At 46.1% G+C, this 26,804-nt stretch overlaps 2 long non-coding RNA genes across 4 annotated transcripts in view; both read right to left on the bottom strand.

Annotated features, from left to right (window-relative positions):
• The window catches only part of LOC310838116, an 87,403-nt gene that overhangs the window by 52,697 nt on the left and 7,902 nt on the right, over nt 1-26,804 (bottom strand). Inside the window, exons 1-2 of one of the 3 annotated variants that reach the window (XR_014560688.1) lie at nt 21,837-22,197; nt 20,167-20,513 (exon numbers count right to left, since the gene is read on the bottom strand). This is a non-coding gene — a long non-coding RNA (uncharacterized lncRNA). Of the gene's footprint in view, nt 1-2,986; nt 3,139-8,137; nt 8,442-20,166; nt 20,514-21,836; nt 22,198-26,804 lie in introns of those variants that run through there. The other 2 variants (XR_014560689.1, XR_014560687.1) reach the window with 2 other exon arrangements.
• On the bottom strand, nt 17,768-20,159 carry LOC310838307. Its single transcript, XR_014560912.1, has 2 exons — nt 19,896-20,159; nt 17,768-19,197 (listed from the first exon to the last, which is right to left on the bottom strand). It is a non-coding gene; the product is annotated as an uncharacterized lncRNA (long non-coding RNA).

Raw genomic sequence — 26,804 nt, 5'->3', positions numbered from 1 at the left:
CTTCCTGTGGTACAGGACTGCAGTCTAATTATCAAGCAACATGTATTAAATTGAGTGACACTTATACTTGACAATTTCCCTAAAGGCTCTGATGTTAGCCTGTTGCAGGTTCGCTGCTCTAGCTGGTGTGTGGTCTACGGTACAAAGCTAAGAATCACACCTGTTGCCATGACATTATATTTGCTGACTGGGAACAGTTATGGACCACCGGTATAAAATTTACGGCATGTAATGCCTTAAGAGAAAACATTATGAAAATGATTTACAGGTGGTACATGACCCCGGTCAAGCTTGCAAAAATTTATCATTTGCCCAACAGTAATTGCTGGAAATGTAATGCGACTGAAGGTACCTTTTATCACCTTTGGTGGACTTGCCCTAGGATTAAGGCCTTCTGGGAAATGATTTATAATGAAATTAAGAAGGTACTTAAATGTACTTTTCATAAGAAACCAGAGGCATTTCTCCTGGGCATGGTCGGCCAGTTGGTGTCAAGGAAGGACAGAACGTTTTTTATGTATGCTACCACAGCAGCAAGGATCCTTCTAGCAAAGTATTGGAAGACACAAGAACTACCTACGCTGGAAGAATGGCAGACGAAGGTGATTGACTACATGGGATTGGCCGAGATGACTGGCAGAATTCGTGATCAAGAAAAAGAGACGGTGGAGGAGGACTGGAAGAAATTTAAAGTATATCTTAAGAACTGTTGTAAAATTAATGAGTGTTAAAATGTCAAGGGAAAGGAAAATATAGAATTACAGCTGTAACTGATAAAGTATGAGAATGAAATCAAAATAAGAAAATGTTATTAACTGATTGACGTGAGGGGTTGCTGAAAAAAGTTTAAAACAGGGATGCAGAAAAGGGGAGGTAAGGGGAAGTCGGAGAAGTAAGGTTTATGAAAATGAGGTTTTGAATTTATACATGTTTATATGTCTTTGTATGTTTTCTTTGTTTGTGTTGTTTTGTTTACAATTTGTGTTGGAAAATCAATAAAAAATTAATAATAATAAAAAAAGAACCACACCTGTTGCGTTGCCCCTTTTTCACCCCAGCCCTGCCCCTCAGCGGCCCTCATCCCCAGAAGTTCAGCTGCGGCCTGGAAAACCCAAACAATATAAGGCAATATAAGGGGAATGTCTTTTGTCTGCCCAAAACAGAAAGCCTCTTCTAAAATGGTGCCTGACGCCCACAATTTTTGGAAGCGTTAATATTAAATGGGGGGGCTGCTGACCTGACTAAACACGGGAGACATTTTTAGTTGATTAAAAATGTTTTTCGTTGATCGGTCAAATGGACATTGTAGTCCTAAAACCGTGATACATTATAGTCATTGCCAGAGCCGTCTCCTGCTGGTCTTACGGAAGCTAAGGCTGCGGTCCTCTGCACACTACAAAACACTAATTCAGGGGCAAGCATTTTCAGGGGAAAATTTGTTACGTGGAAGAGGAGCTCCATCTCCCTGAGATTGCCACCTGTTTCCTCCACATTTGTGTTACCTTGGCAAACAGACATAGAAGCACGTGTTTGCCAAGGTCCCACTGTTCTGCCTGTTAAGGCACAGAAGCAAACAATGACCACAAGGTGGCAGTCAAAGGTAATGGATAAGGGAACAGAACTCACCAACGGCAACTGCAAGGCCGATATCGCTAATAAATAAGGAAACGGAGACAGCTAAGAAGATATACAGAGTCCGAGCTTTAAAAGTATACGTTTTCTCCTTCTTTGCCATCTCTGGTTTATTTTCATCCACTACGAGAGAGAGAGAGAGAGAGAGAGAGAGAGAGAGAGAGAGAGAGCGCACAATGCATATATTAGATGTCTGCTTCGTAATCAATAATCTTTTGGTCAGTTTTGTGAGTATTCTGCACTAAAACAAACCAAAACCACACAACCCTCCCAAGTTTTTGCACCAAAGTGATCAAAGTTATATGCAATTCTGAAATCTGTATAGATTATGCAAGCTCAACATATTAGCATTAAAAAGCTTTGCAGATAAATGAAGATTCACCACCACAACCACCCTGGCTGTTAAATAAAACCTTCTTAGCCATTCTTTTGCTTCCAAGACTGAGTAGGCATTCTGGCATGGAATTATATGGACTAGAAACTTTATTTTTTTAAAAAAAAAAAAAGAATGAAATGTGGGATTCTGACAAAGTTGGATTTTGCACCAAATATCACAAATCATGGTTCCACAGCAGTGTATCATTCACACTGTATTGGCTGCAGTCATTCATTATTCTGCTAACTTGAAACACTTTTCAGACTTCTGGGCTATTAAATCATACAATGGCTACAGGTGATTTTTCATTGATGCTGTCTGGCAAGCTCACTGGATATTTGACTCCCTACACTTCAGTTGGTAACAAAGTCTCTGTGAAAGTTATTTGTTTCTTTTGAAAATGGTCCACTTTCATTTTCAGCCACACTATTGTGAATACGGCCCATCACCACCCTTGGCTACATAGGCTGGGCTTACAAAATGGAATGACTTTGCATTCTCTAAAAAGAGATTTTTAAGAGCTCGCTCTTAAAAAAAACCCAGAACCAACTACAATCTGTCTCCAGTCTACGTCTTAATAATAAATAATAATAATAAATTTAATTTATATCCCGCCCTCCCCAGCCGAAGCCGGGCTCAGGGCGGCTAACAACAATAAAATAGTGCAACATTCTAAAAACATTTCATTATAAAAATTAATTAAAATCAAATTGATGGCAACCATTCAGCTAAAGTTCTGTAAAGATTGCGAAAGGAGGGAGTCAGGCTGCACCCTGACCAAAGGCCTGGTGGAACAGCTCTGTCTTGCAGGCCCTGTGGAAAGATGTCAAGTCCCGCAGGGCCCTGGTCTCTTGTGACAGAGCGTTCCACCAGATTGGAGCCACAGCCGAAAAAGCCCTGGCTCTAGTTGAGGCCAGCCTAACCTCTCTGTGGCCTGGGACCTTAATACTTTTCATGCATCAGCATTAACTTGCTTACCAGAATTTTCTTTCCTCTCTGAATGTTCAGAATTGTAACTTGCTCCGTTCTGTTGAAGCAAAAGCGTAACTTGCTCTGCTCCATTTACAGGTTTCTCGTAGGTATTGGCCTGTTCCACCATTTTTGGCTCACCTTCCAGCAGAACTTTCAACCTTCAGAAAAATAATAGAAAATCTTATTTACAAGCAAAACAACCCTTGCTTGCCTACATGCTATTAAGAGCACCAGACGCCTTTATGAGAAACAAGAGGGAAGTATCAAAAATTGAGGTTTGCAGAGGTACAAATATTTAAGTGAAGAGGACAACCCCCTCAAAAAAATATTTAAAAAAATACATTGAGGTCTGAGTAGCCATGGCAAAGAAGAGAGGTGGGGAATCTTTCCCCCTCAAATTTCCTTCTCAGCTACTTAGTGGAGGGTGTCGCCTTCCACAGAGCTAGAAGCAAAGGGCAGCAGGGCAGCTACTGTAATTTTTGCCTTTGTACATAAACTACATAATCTATAGAAGTTTATAAAATTATGCATGGCACAAAGAAAATGGAAAGAGAAAAGCTACTAGCCACCTGTCCAGTTGGGGGCAGCAGTGTTTCCGAATATTACCGTAGTTGCTGAGTGGAGGAACCAGAGACCAAACTGCAAACATGCGCTGGATTATGGAGAAAGCTAGAGAGTTCCAGAAAGACATCTACTTCTGCTTCATTGACTATGCAAAAGCCTTTGACTGTGTGGACCACAGCAAACTATGGCAAGTTCTTAAAGAAATGGGAGTGCCTGACCACCTCATCTGTCTCCTGAGAAATCTCTATGTGGGACAAGAAGCAACAGTTAGAACTGGATATGGAACAACAGATTGGCTCAAAATTGGGAAAGGAGTACAACAAGGCTGTATATTGTCTCCCTGTTTATTTAACTTACATGCAGAATTCATCATGCGAAAGGCTTGACTGGATGAATCCCTAGCCGGAATTAAGATTGCCGGAAGAAATATCAACAACCTCAGATATGCAGATGACACAACCTTGATGGCAGAAAGTGAGGAGGAATTAAAGAACCTTTTAATGAGGGTGAAAGAGGAGAGCGCAAAATATGGTCTGAAGCACAGCATCAAAAAAACGAAGATCATGGCCACTGGGCCAATCACCTCCTGGCAAATAGAAGGGGAAGAAATGGAGGCAATGAGAGATTTTACTTTCTTGGGCTCCATGATCACTGCAGATGGTGATAGCAGCCACAAAATTAAAAGACGCCTGCTCCTTGGGAGAAAGGCGATGGCAAACCTAGACAGCATCTTAAAAAGCAGAGACATCACCTTGCCAACAAAGGTCTGTATAGTTAAAGCCATGGTTTTCCCAGTAGTGATGTATGGAAGTGAGAGCTGGACCATAAAGAAGGCTGGTCGCCAAAGAATTGATGCTTTTGAATTATGGTGCTGGAGGAGACTCTTGAGAGTCCCATGGACTGCAAGAAGATCAAATGTATCCATTCTTAAGGAAATCAGCCCTGAGTGCTCACTGGAAGGACAGATCCCTGGAAAAGACCCTGATGTTGGGAAAGATGGAGGGCACAAGGAGAAGGGGACGACAGAGGACGAGATGGTTGGACAGTGTTCTCAAAGCTACCAGCATGAGTTTGACCAAACTGTGGGAGGCAGTGGAAGACAGGAGTGTCTGGCGTGCTCTGGTCCATGGGGTCACGAAGAGTCGGACACGACTAAACAACAACAACAACATACACCAGGAATTTCCCTGTCATAGCCGGTATTCAGCCCCCTTAAGGAGTGTCTGTTCGGAAATCGCTGAAAAGTGCTGTCCGGATTTTCACTTTTCGAAATATGGCAACCCTACTGGAAACCATGGGAGGTGAGAGTGCGCTTGCGCTGATGTTCCCCACAGGCATCCGACTGGCCCCAGTGAGAACAGGATGCTGGACTAGATGGGAGATTGGCCTGATCCAGCAGGCTATTCTTACGGTCTTAAGCTAGTTTATACACTACTCTCACACCTTTCTCTGTCCTTGACGCAGGCAGGCAAGCATTTGGATTTCGAAGCCACATTCCAGTCGGGCCAAAAGAGTGGGTGCGAGATACAGTGGTACCTCGGGTTAAGTACTTAATCTGTTCTGGAGGTCCGTTCTTAACCTGAAACTGTTCTTAACCTGAAGCACCACTTTAGCTAATGGGGCCTCCTGCTGCCGCCGCGCCGCTGCAGCACGATTTCTGTTCTCATCCTGAAGCAAAGTTCTTGAGAGCCAGTGTGGTGTAGTGGTTAAGAGCGGTAGACTCCTAATCTGGGGAACCGGGTTCGCGTCTCCGCTCCCCCACATGCAGCTGCTGGGTGACGTTGGGCCAGTCACACTTCTGTGAAGTGCATCACCCCAATAACTAACTTTTAAAAAAAAAATGGCTTTAAGGCTCCTGTCCATGCGCATTCGCCAAGCAACATCTTGTTACGCAGACAGTGGCAAACTTTTTAAAGCACCTCCAGAACTGCAGCTTCGTCATCGCTTGTAGTTTTCTGCTCCTTTAAGCACCCTGCCCCGCCTCCTGCCTGCCGATCGGGCTGTGAGCGGCGAGGGAATCCAAAATACCAGAACGTGTCAACTCAGATGGGGCTCTGCCTTGCCTTGGACTGGATTGAGGCAGCCGGCTTTCCTTGGCGCGCTTTTCTATTGAATCACGCCGCCGCCGGCTGCTCTATAGCATTCTTATCTCCATGATGCCATTGGCTACTCATACTTGTGATGAGCACCTAGACATAAGAAGTTAAGTAGAGTGATCCGCTTGGCTTCCGATTTCATTCCCTCTCTCCTATATCAGAAGCAAACCTGCCCATACCCATAGAAACCCAATGAGAGATCCAGTATTTTAAAATAGCCGTGTTTGGGCATTCTCTCTCTCTCTCTCTCTGACCGTGAAGTTGAGCTTGATCAAGAGCATAGCTGTCAACCTTCCCTTTTTTGCGGGAAATTCCCTTATTCCAGCGCCGTTTTAGATATCCCGTAGACTGTCCCCGGGACAGGTGAGGCTTGATTGACAGCTATGATCCAGAGGAGGGAAACTGAGGCTGACTGACCTTCCCTGCAGCCTGCAGGTTTGTGTTTCGGCTGGAAATGCAGTCCTGCCGCAGCCACCACTCCCAGAAGAGCGTTTCTACACTGCAGGGTTGTTGCAAGTTTCTCTCTCAGCCCCGGATCAACCCGCAGTGTGGACAAACAGCAGTGCGCAACTCCGCGAAAAAGTTGTTGCAGGCCACCATGTCTGCCAGCAACAGACTGGCTTGCAGGGCTTTTTGTATGCGCTCTACGTGTGGCTACCTTTGAAGGTGACCCGGAAACTACAACTAATCCAGAATGCGGCAGCTAGACTGGTGACTGGGGGCGGCCGCCGAGACCACATAACACCGGTCTTGAAAGACCTACATTGGCTCCCAGTACGTTTCTGAGCACAATTCAAAGTGTTGGTGCTGACCTTTAAAGCCCTAAACGGCCTCGGCCCAGTATATCTGAAGGAGCATCTCCACCCCCATCATTCAGCCTGGACACACTGAGGTCCAGCACCGAGGGCCTTCTGGCGGTTCCCTCATTACGAGAAGCAAAGCTACAGGGAACCAGGCAGAGGGCCTTCTCGGTAGTGGCGCCCGCCCTGTGGAACGCCCTCCCATCAGATGTCAAAGCGATAAACAACTACCTGACATTCAGAAGACATCTGAAGGCAGCCCTGTTCAGGGAAGTTTTAAATGTGTGACATTTTAGTGTATTTTTGGTCTCTGTGGAAGCTGCCCAGAGTGGCTGGGGAAACCCACCCAGATGGGTGGGGTACAAATAAATTATTATTATTATTATTATTATTATTATTATTATTATTATTATTATGTCCCTTCCAGTGGGTACTTTCTCATGCCACCACGGTAGCCTAACTGGAGGAATTTCCGCGGCCGAGCGCACTTACCCCACCGCCATTGCCCACTATCCCCAAGGCCTCTGGGATCAGAGGTGCCGCCTTCTCTCTTCTCCGACCCCCTTCCTCCCCGCCTGTTTGTTAAGTGCATCTGAAAAGCAAACTGAAATCCCACTCTCTGGGACGGCCACACTCCGATCACAGTGCCTACTAGTGAAGCAGGTGCAATAAAATAAAACTATTTGGCTATAACTTCTGCTATTCACACAGTGACCGCTGTCAGAGAAGGAGCAGCGCCTATTTACAACTATCCTATTTAAGTTGATGGAGGAAAGGAAGAGCTTTACACGTGCTGGGCGCGAAACCAAGCCTACGAATCTGGGATGTTATCTAGGCTGCGTCTCTCCCGCTCGCCCTCCCTCCTGCATTAGCCCTTTCCGCTCTGAGCTCGCCCGGGCGCATTTCTGTCCCCGTGTCTGCGCGCACACCTGCAACGAAAAACGAACCGAAGAGGGGCGCAACAGCAAGCACTATCCAACAGCGGTGCCAACTTGAATAAACTACTTTTGCGCGGAAGGCGACAGGTAAGCTCCACCCCAGAATCAATTATAAGACCCCCATCCCCACAAGTCTGCTTACATCGCGGCAGGGCCTCGGTGAGCATCCGTCTGCCTCGGGAGATAAGGGAGGAGCGCGCCTTCGGGGGAGAATGGCAGCTTGTTGGAGAGTCCGTGACTCCCGGGGCGCGCCAGGAGCTGCAAAGATGATGCGCACTGGGGGACGCGGGCGATCCGACTACGGTGCGCGGCTATGGTGCCATCTGGCGGCTTCCTTCCCCGAACGAAAAGCGGCCAGCTAGCCCCCACCCCCACCCCGTCTTAACCGGACTCCAGAGAGACTTTGGGAGCTCTAAGCAGGCGGAGGTAACCGCCTCAGGCCCAGCCTGTCGGGCGGCAGGGCTCACCCCCTTCTTTAAAGGGCCAGCGCCCGAGGCATCCCTTAGGACTTTAGCGTGCACAGCTAAATATGCAGGGTCTTGCTCGTCACAAGATCTAGGGCAGGCAGGTATGCACTGGCGGAGGAAGAGGAGGGCGGGGGAGTGCCCCACGCCCGGTAGCGCGACCCCGGCAGGGCACCATCGCGGCTGTGCCCACCCCCCGCCTTCTCGCCCCCCCCCCCAGCACGAAGCTCCGCCACTGCAGGCATGTGCAACAGGTCTCCTGGTGCCTGATCTAGGAGGATCCCTTTTAGATTACCTACTGCGCTGTTTTTCTCTGGGGAATTGTCACCTCTCGCCGGGACGTGGTAACGATCCTGAAGCCAGCCTGCCGGAGCGATGAGTGGTCGTCGAATCCTCCCACACCCTTTTTTACTTGTAATGACCACTCCCCCTCGCCTATTTCCCTTGTTGCAATACAGACTTGGACGCGGGCGGCGCTGTGTTTTAAACCAGAGCCTAGGACTTGCCGATCAGAAGGTCAGCGGTCCCTGCTCCTGCCAACCTAGCAGTTCGAAAGCACCTCAATGTGCAAGTAGATAAATACTGCTACATACATTAAGCAAAATAGACACACCGCCACCGGACCCCCCCACCCCCCACCCCCCATCTCTCCCCCACAGTTTTCTTCCTAATGTCTCAACAAATGAAACTGATTTGTAAAAATGTTACATGGAAAAAATACAAGAGACATTACACATACTTCTGTAAATCAAGAAAATCTTTAATAATAATAATAATAATAATAAAATATCAAAATATAAATAGGTTCTGCTCCGACGGGAAGGTAAAGGGTTTTTCCTTGCGCTACTCTGGTTCGCCAGAAGCAGCTTAATCCTGCTGGCCACATGACCCGGAAGCTGTATGCCGGCTTTCTCAGCCAATAAAGCGAGATGAGCACTGCAACCCCAGTCTGTCACAACTGGACCTAATGGTCAGGGGTCCCTTTACCCAGTGGCGTAGCGTGGGTTATCAGCACCCGGGGCAAGGCAAGTAATTTGCGCCCCCTAACCCATGGATTTGTGCCCCCTAACCCGTGGATTTCCCTAACTCCCAGATGTTGCGCCCGGTTCGGCCGGCTCCCCTGCACCCCCCACGCTACGCCACTGCCTTTACCTTTAATACAGTCTTACTCTGCTATGAGAAAGAAGACAGTACAGTGGTACCTTTGGTTAAGAACTTAATTCATTCTGGAGGTCCGTTCTTAACCTGAAACTGTTCTTAATCTGAAGCAGCACTTTAGCTAATGGGGCCTCCTGCTGCCGCCGCGCTGCCGGAGCACAATTTCTGTTCTCATCCTGAAGCAAAGTTCTTAACCCGAGGTAATATTTCTGGGTTAGCGGAGTCTGTAACCTGAAGCGTATGTAACCCGAGGTACCACTGTATTAGAAATCACCCCAGAACTGGCCTTACTAAACATCTTCCAAAACAATAATGCCCACTTACACCACAAAGAACTCATAACCCACCTACTTTTAGCAGCCAGAAGCATCATAGCCAGACACTGGAGAGACCTGTCAGGAGTAAGCATGGACCAATGGTACCAAATAGTATGGGAAACAGCCCGACTAGAAAAATTAACCAATAAACTGAAACTGACACGGGGACAAATAGAAGACACTTTCACCCCAGTATGCCTCCCCTTTATCACATACACAGCCCAACAAGAAAATGACAAAAATGTACCAACAGCATACAAATCAATATGGCTAACCTAATCCAAAACACCCACCCACCCCACTCACACATGAAAACAAAGACCACCACAGCCAACCACAGGTGGTCAGCAAAGACCCTGCAGAAGCAACGCTAACACCAAATTCTACATATGGTAAGTAAAATAGAAACATGGCCACCCAATTCCACCCCCACCCATCTTCCCCACCCCTCCACCTCTTCCCCCCTTTTCTTTCTAATGTCTCAACAAATGAAACTGATTTGTAAAAATGTTACGTGGAGAAAAATATATGAGAGAGACATTGCACACACTTTCGTAAACCAAGAAAATGTTTAATAATAATAAAAAAGAGTCCACACTTTCCAAATAGGGCCGGAGTCCAATAGTACCAGAATTTATATTTCCAAAAACTGAGCATTTGCCCTTTCCCTGCTTTTATCTCTGCTGCCCTCGGAGCATTTTGAAACCTCCCTGGCACCCATGGGCATACATGGGGTTGGGCTTGCTTATTTATGTCTTTGAGACATTATAGACTACGAGAGCCAGTGTGCTGTAGTGGTTAAGAGCGGCAGTCACATAATCTGGGGAACCGGGTTCGCTTCCCGCTCCTCCACATGCAGCTGCTGGGTGACCTTGGGCCAGTCACACTTCCTTGAAGTCTCTCAGCCCCACTCACCTCACAGAGTGTTTGTTGTGGGGGAGGAAGGGAAAGGAGGTTGTTAGCCGCTTTGAGACTCCTGAAGGGGAGTGAAAGGCGGGATATCAAATCCAAACTCTTCTTCTTCTTCTTCTTCTTACAACTGCCATTATCCCTGACTATTAGCCCTACTGGCCCAGGATTATGGGAGCTGCAGTCCAACAACATCTGGAAGGCTACGATTATCCAGAGCTATGATAAAAGCATGTCATTTAAACACAAATCTACTTGTAGGGTTGTGCAGATCTCTACAAGCATGTTTTAAAGTTATTTGAGCACTTTAGGTCAGGGGTCAACAGACTTTAGGCACGTGAGAGGGGTATTCATCAACCTCTATCTTTTAATACTGCACACGACTCCAGTATCTAACTTTTAAATAATAATAATAAATAATAATAATAATTTATTTATATCCCGCCTTCCCCAGCCGAAGCCGGGCTCAGGGCGGCTAACAACAATAAAATAGTACAACATTCTAAAATCATTCATTATAAAATTAATTAAAATCAAATTGAAGGCAACCATTCAGCTAAAGTTCTGTGAAGATTGCCAAAGGATGGAGTCAGGCTGCGCCCTGACCAAAGGCCTGGTGGAACAGCTCTGTCTTGCAGGCCCTGCGGAAAGATGTCAAGTCCCGCAGGGCCCTAGTCTCTTGTGACAGAGCGTTCCACCAGATCGGAGCCACAGCTGAAAAAGCCCTGGCTCTCGTTGAGGCCAGCCTAACCTCTCTGTGGCCTGGGACCTTCAGGATGTTTTTATTTGCAGACCGTAGGTTCTTCCGCAGGGCATACCAGGAGAGGCGGTCCCGTAGGTACGAGGGTCCTAGGCCGTTTTTTAAAAAAGAATTGGCTTCAAGGCTCTTTTCCATGAGCATTCACCAAGCAACATCTTTTTATGCAGACTGGCTTGCAGGGCTTTTTGCATGCCCCTTCCAGTGTGTCCTTTCTCATGTCACCACTGTAGCCTAGCAGGAACTGCAGGAATCCACGTGGCCAGGTCTTGTCTCTGTGTTTAGGAGCTGGAAGGACATTGGGTGGGGGCAGGGAATGGAGGCGGCCAGAGGACATAGAATCATAGAAATGTACAATGGAAGTGACCCTGTAGATCTTCTAGTCCAAGCCATTGTCCCATACAGGGATCAAACCTGCAACCTTGGTGTTAACAGCGCCATGTGCTAACCAACTGAGTTATCTAGGGTTGGAAGCCGAGAGAGGGTTTTGTCCTGTGTGCATCATTGTCATTGTTGTAAACAAAAATTGCCCTTTCCCCTTATGGGGTATCCAAGAGCCCATATAGAGTCCTTACGTTAGGTTCCCTATTGGTAGGAGAAAATAACAGAGGCCAATCAGAGAATATTGAGAAGCAAAGCAGCTAGTAAGCCTGATCTTTATTGATCTGTTGCAACAGGGTGCTCCCCTCACCCACAGGAAAGGAGGAGGAACCCAGAACAATGGCGTGCAAGGCCTTATAAAGACTTTTGAAATTGCCACCATGTAGATCAAGACCGCCCCCAGAAACATCATACATACATCACAGAAGGGGTGTGACCTAAGACCACCCTCCTACATCACAGAAAAGGTGGTCTAAAACAGAAATTTGAATATTGTTTTTCTCCTGTCATTTATCTCCTGTCTGGCAGGTCACTTGATAATGATAAATACTTGGTTCCTGGGCCATGTCACAGGCTCACACCCTATTCCAACACAGACATACCCTTAAGACAGGATTTGTGAAGGAAAAGACATTTTCCTTTGACCTTGCAGAGAAAACATTTGGACAGTTTGGGAACCAAAAATGGTTCCAGGTCGGTCTCCCTATCACATCATCATCATCATTAATTTGTAGCCAAGTAACTTTTACTCAAAGTAAGTCCATTGAAGTGAACAGAGCTAAGCTATTCATGCTGCTTAGTGGGTCTACTCTGAGTAAGGCTAACGGATTCGATCTATAAATAATAACTTCTTCTTCTTCTTCTTTCTGTGTTCCAAGAGTGTTTAAGGAACACGCCGGCGCAGGGTGAGAACACTGCCTCCTCTCCTCAGGGAGGCCACGTGACAGCCTGGGAGCGCCTGGTAGTAGTAGTGGAATGACCCGCGGAAGCGTGCTGTTCTATTTTTCAACACGCCCCACCTTCCCCTTTTCCTCTTTGTAGAGAGGAAAAAAGAGCAAACAACAACAACAAAACCCTTTGCCTTATTCTGAGGGTTCGTGAGCTCCCTGGACTGATGATGCCTTGATACTTCCCCTGCCTCTCTGGACAGAGACACTTGCTTAGAAGTTAAGAGGGGGTGGGAATTGCCATGCCTTCAAAGCCCCGTTTGCTCCATTCTCTGTGTTTGTGAGCCTCCTGGAAGGCAGAAAGCAGCATGCTGCCTTTCCTTCCTCCCTTCTCTCTGTGTTGGCAATCTCTACCCCCCCTCCTCAGCCTTGAACTCTTCCCAATTCTCCCCTTTGCTTTTTCACACATCTGTTTCCCCACCCCTAAACATCATTATTTGCTGCTGCTTCATTTTCTTCCCTCCACCCACCCTGTTATGTACTGAGTTGAATAGGATTCAAACTGCAGCAGTCTGATTGGTCCTAGAACAATAGGATCCAAACTTGGGCTTGGCACACTTCGACAAGAGGCTGCCGGTGGTGCTAGCATGCGACGCCTCGCCCTATGGCATTGGCGCTGTCCTGGGACACCAACTCCCAGATGGAAGAGAGGTACCGGTGGCATACTTTTCCCAGACACTCAATGCAACCAAGCGGAACTACTCGCAAATCGACAAGGAGGGTCTGGCAATCGTGAAGGGAGTAAAAAAATTCCATGATTTCTTGTACGGGCGGCCCTTCACCGTGGTGACTGACCACAAGCCGTTGCTTGGCTTGTTTGCCCCCGAAAAGCAGACCCCCCAAGTGCTGTCTCCTCGCGTCCTCAGGTGGTCAATTTTCCTTACCAGCTACCAGTATGCACTGATTCATCGCCCTGGGAAGGCGATGGGCCATGCGGACGCCCTCAGCAGGCTACCACTACCGGAAGCAGGCCCCGACCCAGCACCTGCACAAGAGGTTATGAGCCTGGAGCTGATTCCCGACCACCCCATTCAGGCACAAGAAGTTGCACACCATTCCAAGAAAGATAGGGTCATCTCCCGGGTCCTGGACTGGGTGTGGAGGGGATGGCCCAGCAGCAGCCCCGGGCCAGAATTCACCGGCTACACAACCCGCAAACATGAACTGTCAGCCCACAAGGGGTGCCTGTTATGGGGAAGCAGGGTCGTTGTTCCCCAGCCCCTCCGCAAAAGGGTCCTCACAGCCCTACATGAGACACACCCAGGGGTAGTAAGAATGAAAGCCCTTGCCAGGAGTTATGTGTGGTGGCCGGGGATCGACGGAGAGATAGAGGCCTGGGTCAAACACTGCCAGGCCTGCCAAGAATCCCGCCCAGATCCCCCAAGGGCCCCAGTCCAGTCCTGGGAGTCCGCCTGAGCACCATGGTCACGCCCGCATGTGGACTTTGCTGGCCCCTTTCAGGGGAAAACATTCTTCATAGTGGTGGACTCCTACACCAAATGGCTGGAAGTCGCACTGGTACTGTCCACTTCTACGTCCGCAGCCATCCGGGTACTACGCAGGCTGTTTGCAACCCACGGGCTCCCTGACACTCTCGTCTCAGACAATGGGACTGCATTTACATCAGGAGAATTCCAAACCTTCACAGCGCAGAACACCATCCGACACATCCGTTCGGCGCCATTCCACCCTGCCACCAATGGCCAAGCAGAACGCATGGTGCGGACCACCAAGGACACCCTTCGCCGCATGACGCAAGGGGATTGGGAGTACCGCCTTGCCACATTCCTTCTAGCACAGCACAGCACCCCCAGCTCAACGACTGGCCGGAGCCCCGCTGAACTACTAATGGGTCGGCGCCTTGCAATCAGATTGGACCGCCTTCACCTTGATAGAGCTCAGGATGAGGTAGTGGTGGGGGAAGGCAGGAAACCCCGGACCTTCGAGGCCCAGGACCCAGTGTACGCAAAGAATTTTGGGGCAGGCCCAGCATGGGTACCCGCCACAGTCACCAGGGTCACTGGCCCCGTGTCGTACGAGGTGCTAACGGATGGGGGGCAATGCTGGAGCCGCCACTGCGACCAGATACGGCGACGATTCCCATAAGAAAACCAGGAGGAGGACAGGTCAGAGGAGTCCCAAGGGAACAGTGGGGCAATGAGGCCCATAGAACAGGAGGGGCCAGCAGGAGAGGCAGAATCAGTAAATACAGAGAGGACCCGCGAGGCCGAACCAGAACCACGACTGAACCAGAACCACGACTGAGCCAGAACCACGACTGAGCGAGCCGGTTGCGCCAGACCAAACAGCCCCATCACAGCCAGCATCCTTGGAACACGAGCCAGAACCTGAACCCCGGACCAGGGAACACCCCAGGCTGCAACACACACCTAGGCCGCCGGCGTGCCTTGAGGACTATGAATGCGACCTCCCGGGCAGGACTGGAACTTAGAGGGGAGGGGTGTTATGTACTGAGTTGAATAGGATCCAAACTGCAGCAGTTTGATTGGTCCTAGAACAATAGGATCCAAAATGCAGCAGTCTGATTGGTCCTAGAACATTGCAGCAGTATGATTGGTTGGCAGGAACCACCCAATCATGCTCCAGATAGAAGTGAATCCACAACCTGATTGGCTTACAGTAGAATTCCGGAATTAGCCAATTATGGGCAGCCCGTTGTGTAAATAATGTATATAAAGCAGATACTTTGAGGGGACTTTCATTCATTTCTCCTCACCACTATGAGCTGAATAAAGAGCATGGAATCACTTTGCGACTCTGAATATATTTCACACCCCCACTGGCAGAAAACAAAGGGAGGGGGTGAAATAGCTTCCCTCTTCCTTCCATATTAAAAATGGGGGGGGGGGGAATTAAAGAAGACTAGCTTTTTGCTTGCTTGCCCCCTTCCCTTCGATAAAAAGGGAGAGATTGGTGAGAAGGGAGCTTTCAAGGGGCTTTCAATAGTGGTTAATGGAGGGGGAGCTTTAAGTGGCTACCTGAACTTGAGGCTGCTTGAGTTGAGGTACCTCCATTGCAGAGGTTGGACTAGATGACCCTCCAAGTCTGTGATTCTGTGATCATCTCACAGCAGTACAGTGGTACCTCAGGTTAAGTACTTAGTTCATTCCAGAGGTCTGTTCTTAAGCTGAAACTGTTCTTAACCTGAAGCACCACTTTAGCTAATGGGGCCTCCTGCTGCCGCCGTGCCGCCGGAGCACAATTTCTGTTGTCATCCTGAAGCAAAGTTCTTAACCTGAAGTACTATTTCTGGGTTAGTGGAGTTTGTAACCTGAAGCATCTATAACCCGAGGTACCACTGTATTCTCAAACTCCGCTTCCAACTCTGCCCTCAGCTCTCTCTCTATCTCCTCTTCTGGACTTCTCAAGACAGCAAAACAGCTTTTGGGCGGGTGGCACTGTGGGTTAAACCACAGAGCCTAGGACTTGCCGATCAGAAGGTCGGCGGTTCGAGCTCCCGTTGCTCAGTCCTGCTCCTGCCAGCCTAGCAGTTTGAAAGCACGTCAAGTGCAAGTAGATAAATAGGTACCGCTCCAGTGGGAAGGTAAACAACGTTTCCGTGCGCTGCTCTGGTTTGCCAGAAGTGGCTTAGTCATGCTGGCCACATGACCTAGAAGCTGTATGGCAGCTCCCTCGGCCAATAAAGCAAGATGAGCGCCGCAACCCCAGAGTCGGTCATGATTGGACCTAATGGGCAGGGGTCCCTTTACCTTTAGGATGCTTCCCATTTCCCTCACTTCCCCTTTAAAGCAGCTTCTTGGGCAAAAAAACTACACACTTCCAAAAGTTAGGATTGCCTCAGAAATGAGAAAGAGCTCTGTCAAGGCTTGAGGAAAAACACAGGTTGGGATAAATGCGATAGGATTGGATGGGATGGAGGGGGAGCTTCTGACAGGACCCTGCAACCTTCACCAAATCTATTCAAAAGTGAATCCCATTCACCTCAGTGGGACTCACTGCCAGGTAGGTGGAGTCAATCTAGGATTGTCGGTTTTGAGGAGAAGATAGGAAGTGGGGAAAGCAAACCAGGGAGACAGGGAAGAAAGAAAAGAGGGGGAGACACTAAGACTAAAGCAGCCTTTGTGTGTGTGTTGCTCTTGTGGATTCACGACAAGCGAAACTGCCATCTTGAGTGAAGGTGGAAGAAGCAGGGGACCAGACAGCTAGTGAAGGGCGAGTACTAGGCATTTGAAGTCACAATGCAAGTGCCAAGGAAAAAACCACCTATATCTCAAATCAATGAAGTTGTGGGCATTTCTAATCCAATCATTGTCTGCTTTTGTTTATTAATCATGTCTTATATTTAGCCACTGCCTGGGGTGTGGGCTTGTGCCACTATGACTGGGCCCACAACCAATCGATCAATCAATCATCTATCAATGTATCATCTCGTGGTGAGTTTCCCCACCTGTTTTTCCAGAAAGAAAGCACTACTCGGAACTTGCCTTGAAGCCTCCCCTGGTCTCTTATAATGGCAATGGCACCCACCTGAGAGGGGCTGGAACTGAGTGCTGGCGAGTCCCAGCTGAAAAAAAAACACTGCCTATATCTCCAGCAACCATTTTTTGGTACTGCTAGGCTTAGCAAGAATATCCATCTCTATCTCTCTCTCTCTCTCTCTCTCTCTCTCTCTCTCTGTGTGTGTGTCTATCTGTCAGCCTAGCTTTCTTTAAAAACATATAAAATATCAATCCAATTCAAAACATAAAATACAAAATATACTTAAAAGCTGTTATGTAAATCATTGCTGATGACAACTTAGGGTCCATTCCATCATTTCTGAGGTGAGAGAGTCAACGTGACTTGGTGATAAATGTTGGTTAAGTTTCTTTTGAGAATATTGGTCTTGAGATAATTTTAAGATGCTAGATCTTAGAGCAGATCCAGCCCAGTCTCTGATCAGTGGCTTGGCCTAGCAGCACTGAAAGATGTTCCACATTGCAGTGGTGTAGGGCGGGAGGGTGCGAGCCACTCCAGGTGTCATTACTGAGGAGGGTGACAAAATGGCAGCTCCTAGGCTGCTTCTTGGCTGGGGGGCGGAGAGCAACACTGCTTTGCCAGTGGCCTCCCCTTTCCCCTGAAGGCTCCAGGAAAGCTTGGAAGTCATGGGTAGATCCACACTCCAGGGCTGTTCTCTGGGGATGGGGGTTGCGCAGCTTTGCAGGCGGCCTTCCCCCTTGGGGGAGGCTTGGGAGGCTCCCCCGCCCAGGAAGCAGCCCAGGACCGTGGGACAATGGCGGCACACCACCAGCCTGCAACTCCCAAGCTTGTTTAGTGTGGCAGCAGCTGCACTTTGGAACTCCCTGCCTATTTCAACAAAGCACGTCCCTTTGCTATACGCTTTTCAGGCACCTGCTAAAAGCATTCTTGTTTAGGCAAACGTACCCAGATGCTTAGGAAGTTGAGGTAATTTTAATCTGTTTTAATATTTTAGCTTTTGTATGTTTTAAAGTAGGGTTGTTAATTTTTCTTGATTTTACTGATGTGGTTTGTTGTTGTTGTTACTCCTGAAACCCCCTGCACCCCCAAATATTCATCATTTTAGGAGTATAATTGTGTTGGAGGAGGTCTTCTTGTCATTACCATTGCCACTGCTAAACAATTAGGAGTCAGAAATCTTTACCAATGATGAACTTCAAAGCACATCTTAATCTACCTTCTGCTCCCCATGCTCTAAAGTACTATCTAAAACAGGCAAAGGCAAGCTCCAGCCCTCCAGATGTTTGGGACTACAATTCCCATCATCCCTGGCCACTTTGCCTGATCTAAAAGCCAAATATGGTGCCATGAGAAGTGTTGAATTCTGAGCTTCAAAACATTTCCACTGAAAATCCACAAAAAACCCAGGCCAACACCACTTTTCACAGTAGCCCCACCCCAGCAGAACAATACAACATTGACAAGAAGACAGTGGGTACCCAAAGTCATAAGATGGGGGGTCATAAGAATCTTTTCCATTCAAATATTTTAAACATTTTTTTTGTTCCATTTATCCTTTCAAAACATTTACACAACATTTATACCATGTGAAATTTTTATTTGCTCCTTTATGATTTAACAACTATAATTAACCCAAAACATGAAAAATCATTTTATGATTATGAGATCAAATTTAGCTCATCCCAGAGTTTTCTGGAATGGACCTGCTAAATCTCTATGCAGAAGCTCCAGAAGTCACTTAGAATTTCTTTCACATTTTGTGTAAATGGGAGCTGAACAAAATATTTCACATACATACATACATACATACATACATATTTCAGGTAAGCACACATATATAAAAAAAGAACAAAAGAGGAAAAAAGAAGAAAAGAAAAAAGAAGAAGAAAAGTTGGAAGAATTTCTTCCAAATTTATTCTACAAATATCTCAATATGTAAATATTGATAAAATTTCATTGATTGACTTCCATTGCTTACACTTCACTCCCTATATACATTTTAAGTTTTATTTGATTTCTTTCCATTCTTTGATATAGTTGTCTTTGAATAAATTCGTATTTTTATTTGTTATCCAAAGACCTAATATTTCACTTGACCTTCTATTTTTAGCCCTGTTGTTTTCTCTAACTCTTCTCTGTCTCTCCCCCCCCCCATATTCTTTGCCAATAGTTTTGACTTTTCTGTATTCTACTTAAAGCCCCAAACCTTGCCGAATTCCTTCATTTTTTTCTAGAGTTCTTTGAATACTTTCTAATGGTGCTTCCATTGTTATAATCACATCATCTGCGAATCCTTTAACTTTATAGCACTGGTTTCCTACCTTTATCCCTCTAATTTCCTTGTCTTTTCTTAATGCTCCTAGAAGGGTTTCCAGTGCCATAATGAATAACAGTGGCGAAGGGGGCATCCCTGTCTAACCCCTCTCTCAATATCAAATCCCTTTGTAATTTCATTATTTATCATTAGCTTTGCCTTTTGTTTTTTTGTAGATAGCTTTAATTCCATTCATTATTCTATTTCCTATTCTCAAACTTTCAAATGTCTCAGTCAGGAAACTCCATGAGATACAATCAAATGCCTTTTCAGCGTCTATTAATAACATTACTATTTTTTTACTCAGGTTCATTTCGGCATATTCCAGTAAGTCAGTAATTATCCTAGTGTTATCTTTTATTTGTCTTTCCGGTAGGAAACCAGTCTGGTCTTTCCTTAATAATTCTTTTTAAAATGATTTTCATCCTATTTGCTAAGACCCAAGTAAAAAAATTATAGTCTATATTCAACAGAGAAATCGGTCTATAATTTTTAATCAACTTCGGGTCTGCCCCTTGTTTTGGAAGGAGAGTTAACAAAGCTTCTTGCCAGGATTCTGGAATTTCTCCTTTGTCTAATATATCATCCATAATCAATTTAAGTTTGGGGGGGCACTATATTGTTGTTGTTGATTTACTCTCCCTGCAAGTATTACACTCCATAAAGGATTTACATGGCTTTAACTTCATATCTGAGCACAATCCTGGCCTTTTACTTAATGTCTGAAAATTGGCATGTCCTAAACACCTATGGAACAAATGTGTGCATTCATCATGTGGAGGCTCCCCCCCCCCCTTTTACATTGTCACCTCTACTTTTAAATTTTCTTTGTTGTAAGATTCCAAACAATTTCCCCTTATAAGATACAATGAATTTTCTAGCTTTCCTGTTATGCAAACCTTTCCATTTCACATTTCTCTTCAACAAATCTAACTTCAAAATTCATAGAAGTTTTGAAATGGACATTAACTTATGTTCAAGTTGAGGAATAAACAGAACATTAGTTACAATTGTTCCTATACACTTTACACACATGTCTAAAAAGGCAAACAGTGAAAACAAAACAACTTGTATATTCACCTGCATAGACCGAGGTGGTCAAAGGCCACAGCCCAAGCAAAAAGGCGATACTTCTGCAGAGATGCCATACAGCAGACCCATCAGCAAATATAATTCCATAAATTCATGGAGCCAATAGGAAAAGATACTTTCCGCCAGATACTTCATGCCAAGTGAGGCCGAGTCTTTTACTCTAGACACATCTGCCAAGGTTCAGGCGTGAACAGCCTATGAAAATTCCAGTCTTCAGTATCTCAGGTGGGCAACTGGAGAAACTTCTTCCCACCTGTTCTGTATAAGGTTATGTGTGATGACAACAGATCCAGTAAAATAAAGGTTCTCTCAGGGGACCCATGGTGTTTATTAACCTGGAAAAAAGAGATAATAAGATATGGTGAGATAACAATGGCTCTCAGGCTGGACTGACATGAAATTGGGCTCATTTAGACTGCCATTGCATTGGGCAAGTGAGGAGCCTGGTTTGTATGGCACAGTAAGCCACATTATGGATTACTGGAACTATGCCAGTGTGTAGGCTCCCACAGAGGAACCAGCAGCCACTTTGCCCCTCCCTGGTCCTTTTTGGGTGGTGCTGTGTTCTAAACCTCTTGGGCTTGCCAATCAGAAGGTTGGCGGTTCGAATCCCTGCAACAGGGTGAGCTCCCGTTGCTTGGTCCCTGCTCCTGCCAACCTAGCAGTTCAAAAGCACGCCAGTGCAAGTAGATAAACAGGTACCGCTGTGGCGGGAAGGTAAACAGCATTTCCATGCGCTCTGGAACTTGTCACGGTGTCCCGTTGTGCCAGAAGCGGTTTAGCCATGCTGGATACATGTTTGTCTATGGACAAACACTGGCTCCTTCGGCCTGAAAGCGAGATGAACCCCATAGTTGCCTTTGACTGGACTTAACCGTCCAGGGGTCTTTTACCTTTACCTTTTACTTGCCATGCTGTGCTGAGTTGCCTGAAGTAGGACTCAAGGTTAACCTCTCTTTTCACTAACCATGTAGCCTAGGGTCACATTTGGTCAGGGCAAACAAAATTCCAGAGGAAGCAATTCATTCTTTATTGCCAAAGGTCACACACAGGTTAGGGAAATTGTAGCCATCCATGACTCAGTCGCTGCAGAAGAAAGGCCCCACCCCGACTTCAGCTTACATATCTGCGCAAGCAGACACATTCTGCCTGCATGTAACCTGCAGGAGGTGTGGACGTCTGTGACTCTCTACCAGCCTTCCCTGTCTGGCCCTCCCCCTGCACTTATTCTCCACTCTGCCATCCTACAGCCTCTGCTGCATCTGACTCATCTCCCAGCTGCAACAGGTTCATTCAGAAGACTGATCCCTTCCTTCTTCCAAGTCCATTTCCAACGCTGCTTTTCCTGGTGCCCATTCATCAGTATCCAGCCAGTCCCAGACACATATGCACCATACATTTAAAGCCGTATCATGCCACTTTAAACCATCACATTTATTATTATTATTAATTATTATTATTATTATTATTATTTTATATTTACTACTACTACTACTACTACTATTTATATTTTATATTTATATACTGCCCTATACCTGGAGGTTTCTGGGCAGTTCACAGAACAAAATCAAAATACAAAACCACAAAATATATAATCAAAATAAAAACAACAACCCAATAAGAGCCCCTCCCCTCCCAAACCCAACCCCTAAACCCACCACATTTTAAAAGGGCACAGGATGTAAACTGGATCAACCAAAGGCCTGGTTAAAAAGGAACGTTTTTGCCTGGTGACTAAAGGTGTATAATGAAGGCGCCAGCCAAACTTACCTGGTGGTACACCTGCAAACGGGTATTGAAAGAGAAATTTGTTAAGGAGTGTATGAGAGACCTCACAAGTGAGGAAATGAGACAACTTATTTTGACCATGGAACTATCACTGTGTGGAGTGCAACAAAGGCAGTGGAAGGCTACTACAAAATAAAAGACAAGATGAATAATGCATGCTTACATCAAATAAATGTAACTCTTTGTGGTAAGTTCTGAAAGATGCTCCTCAGGTAAAATTCTTCCCTAGGGTCTTTGGGGTATGTTACACTATAGAGGCTGGAATGCACACATCCCTACAAAGGGATAATTAGTTTTCTTTACAGCGTGATCCTATCAAACCCTACTCAAGGTACAAACTGGATAGGATTTGAGAGCAACATTAAAAGTTTTCCGTTGTGATACAGAAATGTTAGTTGGCAGGTACAAAAGAGAAGATATGTGATCCAGAAGAATGGGGAATTGGGAACACAGGCACAACCTAGCGAAACAATTTAACTGCACCAAAAGTGAAAAGTGCTTGTAGAACAGGATAATTTCGTTGTCCCCGAGAGGGGGCAATGACAATAAAGATATTATTATTATTATTATTATTATTATTATTATTATTATTAGGATGCTCACGAGGCTGTCGTAGTACAATAGCAAGAGCATTCAGCATAATCTCATGCCTTCCTTTGTTATCACAAGATGGAGTGAAAAACGCTCTTTTGGTCCCAGATATTTTCTCAGTTAAGGCCAGCAGATGATGAGTATCAGCTCTGGGTGATGTAGATAGTTTCACAAGAGTTTGCTCATTTATAAAAATATTTATATACCACTATTCAGAAAAAAAGGGACGCAGGTGGCACTGTGGGTTAAACCACAGAGCCTAGGGCTTGCTGATCAGAAGGTCGGCAGTTCAAATCCCTGCAACGGGATGAGCTCCCGTTGCTCAGTCCCAGCTCCTGCTCACCTAGCAGTTTGAAAGCACATCAAAGTACAAGTAGATAAATAGGTACTGCTCCTGCGGGAAGGTAAATGGTGTTTCCGTGCGCAGCTCTGGCTTGCCAGAAGCGGCTTAGTCATGCTGGCCACATGACCTGGAAGCTGTACGCAGGCTCCCTCGGCCAATAAAGCGAGATGAGCATCACAACCCCAGAGTCGGTCACGACTGGACTTAATGGTCAGGGGTCCCTTTACCTTTACCTAATCAGAAAAAAACCCCAAAGCAGTTTAATAGTACATAAAACTATTAAAAATAAATAAATCAGCATTCAGGTAAGCATTGTGGAAAGATGTGTTCATAATTGCCTGCATGGGCCTAACAGAAAAGATTTCAGCAGGCGTTTTACAGAAGGGCAATGTTGAATCTGTTGAGACTTTGCGTTTTCCTGCAGCTTTTGGAGGAAACAATTAGTGGGTTGGCAACAAGCCAAGATAAACACGTAAAAAGTCTGCTTGGAGATAAGGAAGCCGAGCAACAGGCGGTGATTGGCTAAGTTTTTCCTTATATGCAGGATGACATAGCAGTTTTCTTGTTGGAGTACTGAAGTTTTGGAAAGAAGTTTGAATCTAGTCTGTGTATAAAGTAACTTGTACAAAGCTGTGCTTCACTCTGCAGTGTATAATAAAGCTAAATACAGTGGTGCCCCGCAAGACGAACGCCTTGCAAGACGAAAAACCCGCTAGACGAAAGGGTTTTTCTGTTTTGGAGGCGCTTCGCAAAACGAATTTCCCTATGGGGTTGCTTCACAAGACGAAAAAATCTTGCGTCCCCCAGCGGGTTTTTTTTTTGCTTTTTTTGCCCTTTTCCTAAGCCGCTAAGCCGCTTATCAGCTGTTCCGCTGATAAGCCGCTTAACAGCTGATCGCTGGAAGCCGCTTGACAGCTCTAGCACTAATCCGCTAAGCTGTCAATGGGCTTGCTTCGCAAGACGAAAAAACCGCTAGACGAAGAGAATCGCGGAACGGATTAATTTCGTCTAGCGAGGCACCACTGTAAATCAAGTTACTAGTCAGCAAGTTCTGTTCCTGTTTGTTGCCCTGGAATTCACTGATTTGGCAGCTGGTAGCAAGAGTTATGGTTGAGATCCATCAACAGAATCTCTACAGACAGAGTTGCGGTTAGAAAATTCTAGTATAGTGGTACCTCTGGTTACGTACTTAATTCGTTCCAGAGCTCCGTTCTTAACCTGAGGTACCACTTTAGCTAATGGGGCCTCCCTCTGCCGCCACCACACAACTTCTGTTCTCATCCTGAGGTAAAGCTCTTAAGAAGAAGCACTACTTCCGGGTTAGCGGAGTCTGTAACCTGAAGTGTTTGTAACCTGAGGTGTTTGTAAACCAAGGTACCACTGTACATAGCCTGTCAGGGCAGGGTGCAATATGAGCTCAGATTTTTATATACACTCTTCCTGGGTTCTTTCTGTCAAATACCTACTAATCCTGGAGTAGATTTATCACAAAGCTGTTGGATGGGGAAGAAGTAAAATGTTGTACCATTGTGGTACACACAATATGTATGTGCATCTACACACACACACACACACACACACACACACACACACACCCTTAATGGTTAGTGGCCTAGCACCAACCAGCCATAGCTGTCAACTTACAGATTTGAAATAAGGGACCAGCAGCCTTGAAAATAAGGGACCAGCAGCCAAAATAAGGGACCTGCAGCCTCACCTGTTCCAGGCACTCCAGTCTTCCTGTCCTCCTGTCTGGTCAAACTCATGCTGGTAGCTTTGAGAACACTATCCAACCAACTTTATAATCAGAGGTTCAACTGAATAGAATCTGAATCACATGCACCACAAGGCCTATGCAGCCTCAACTTAAAATGGCTTCCCGGCCTGGCTTTGCACTGCAAAGTTTGCAGCAGCCCGTGCAACAAAATGGCGTCCAGCATTCAAAACCCCCCTCAGCTTGCATTAACTAGCCACACGCAAGGCATGCAAGCTCCACCCCCCAGTCGTTCTTAGACTTCTTATTGGGTGAGCAACACAGCCAAGCAACACAGTTGGAGCCTCCCTCCTCCCTAGCCTGCAGGGAGGGAGGGAGGGAGAGGAGCTGCTTCCTTTGAAATTTAAGGGACATTTAAGGGACATCTATCAATAAGGGACAGCAGCGGGACATGGCACTGGAATAAGGGACTGTCCCTTCAAATAAGGGACACTTGACAGCTATGCAACCAGCAAGGGCCAGTGCCAAGAAATACACATCTTGGCAGCTGAATGTTGACTATACAACACAATCTGGGTTGTGAGTTGAGGACCCGCCACCCGCATAGGAGTAGAATAAGATACAAAGACACATTATTTTAGGTTAATGGGCAAAATTAGGCCACAACTTTTATTGGTTACAGCATGTGAGTAGTACTGGCTTATGCATTGGATGAGACAGCAATACAAGACTCCACCCTGCACAGCCGGGAGTCATATCAGGGTTAACAACCAATGGGAGGAGCTTGTTGATGCAAATACAACTGGAAGCTCCCCCATGACGTCACCGGGGGTCGTGCCGTGGCCCTAGGCACCAGCAGGGCATCGGACAGGATCCATGACCGCTGGATTCCTTTAACCGAATACCGAAAAGAGGAGGGGTAGATGATGGCCCATACCCAATCCTCCAACACAGCACACATATTCCAACCGCCAATACCAGAAAGTTGTGACGAATTGCTACGAAGTAGGCGAAAAAACCAAGAGGCTGGTGCCAGTTTGCCAAATGGATAAAACAAGTCCTACCAGGCCCCTTGGGCAACCAAGGCTACCAACCGAAGTCCATAGCAAGGTCAATATGCAAAAAGAAGCTGACCTAAGAGGGAGGGAGGGTGGGAGATCCGAAGAAAGCAGGAACAGACTGGGAGCTGAGCCCTGCCGCGGCTGTTTAAATACATATACAGGAAGCTGCTCCCGCTCACAACCCCTCCCCTCTGGGAGGAGGAGAGGCCTTGCGAGGTATATTTAGCCTGGGAAATAGCCAGGAGACTGAGAGGAGGTATTATAACCATTTTCAAATATCTGAAGGGCTGTCCCATGGAAGAGGGAGCATGCTTGTTTTCTCCTGCTCTGGAGGGTAGGACTCGAACCAATGGCTTCAAGTTACAAGAAAGGAGATTCTGACTAAGCATTCAGAAAGCTGAGATTCCTGCATTGCAGGGGGGTTGCGCTAGATGACCCTGAGTCCCTTCCAACTCTATGATTCTATTATTCTAAATTCTAATGGGAAGACATTTCCCTTCTTTTATCTGCATTTTTAACTAGAGGTGCCCACAAGGTAGAAATACCAATATCAGGACTCAGGGACAGGCTGTCCTCCTCAGTCAAGGAACAGCATGAGGTGGTCCACCTTGTCAGCCATTGTCACCCACTCTAACGTTGAGCAGAAACACTCCTGTCTCCCTATGGAAATACAGGAGCAAAGTATATTGACTCTGCCAACTCGCTGGAGGCAGAGTCATGGAATCATAGAATTGTTTTCCTATTTTTACCAGTGTGGTATACCATCTGTACATCATTTTCATGTAATTCTCTTTGAGCAATATAGTCCGTTAATTTTAAGTTCACTTTCCATAATTTTTCCCCAGTCTTCAAATTGTATATTATGTCCTATATCTTGTGCTCACTTAATCTTTACTGATTTAACTTCTTCATCCTTAGTCTCCCATTCGAATAATAACTAATAATTAATTAATTATTAATTAATTAATTAATTCAGTTTGTTGCTACATAAGCCATTCACCATTTCCCATCCAAATGCAATTCACAAAATAAATACAAAATAAGACGCAAACTACAGTCATACCTTGGGTTGAATGTGCTTCAGGTTGAGCGTTTTCGTGCGTTCCGCAGCAACCCGGAAGTACCATGT

The sequence above is a fragment of the Podarcis gaigeae genome, assembly GCF_964106915.1.
Source record: "Podarcis gaigeae genome assembly, chromosome: 2".
Classification (NCBI taxonomy): domain Eukaryota; kingdom Metazoa; phylum Chordata; class Lepidosauria; order Squamata; family Lacertidae; genus Podarcis; species Podarcis gaigeae.
The sequence above is the reverse complement of the archived record's forward strand: the minus strand, read 5'-3'. Positions and strand labels throughout refer to the sequence as shown.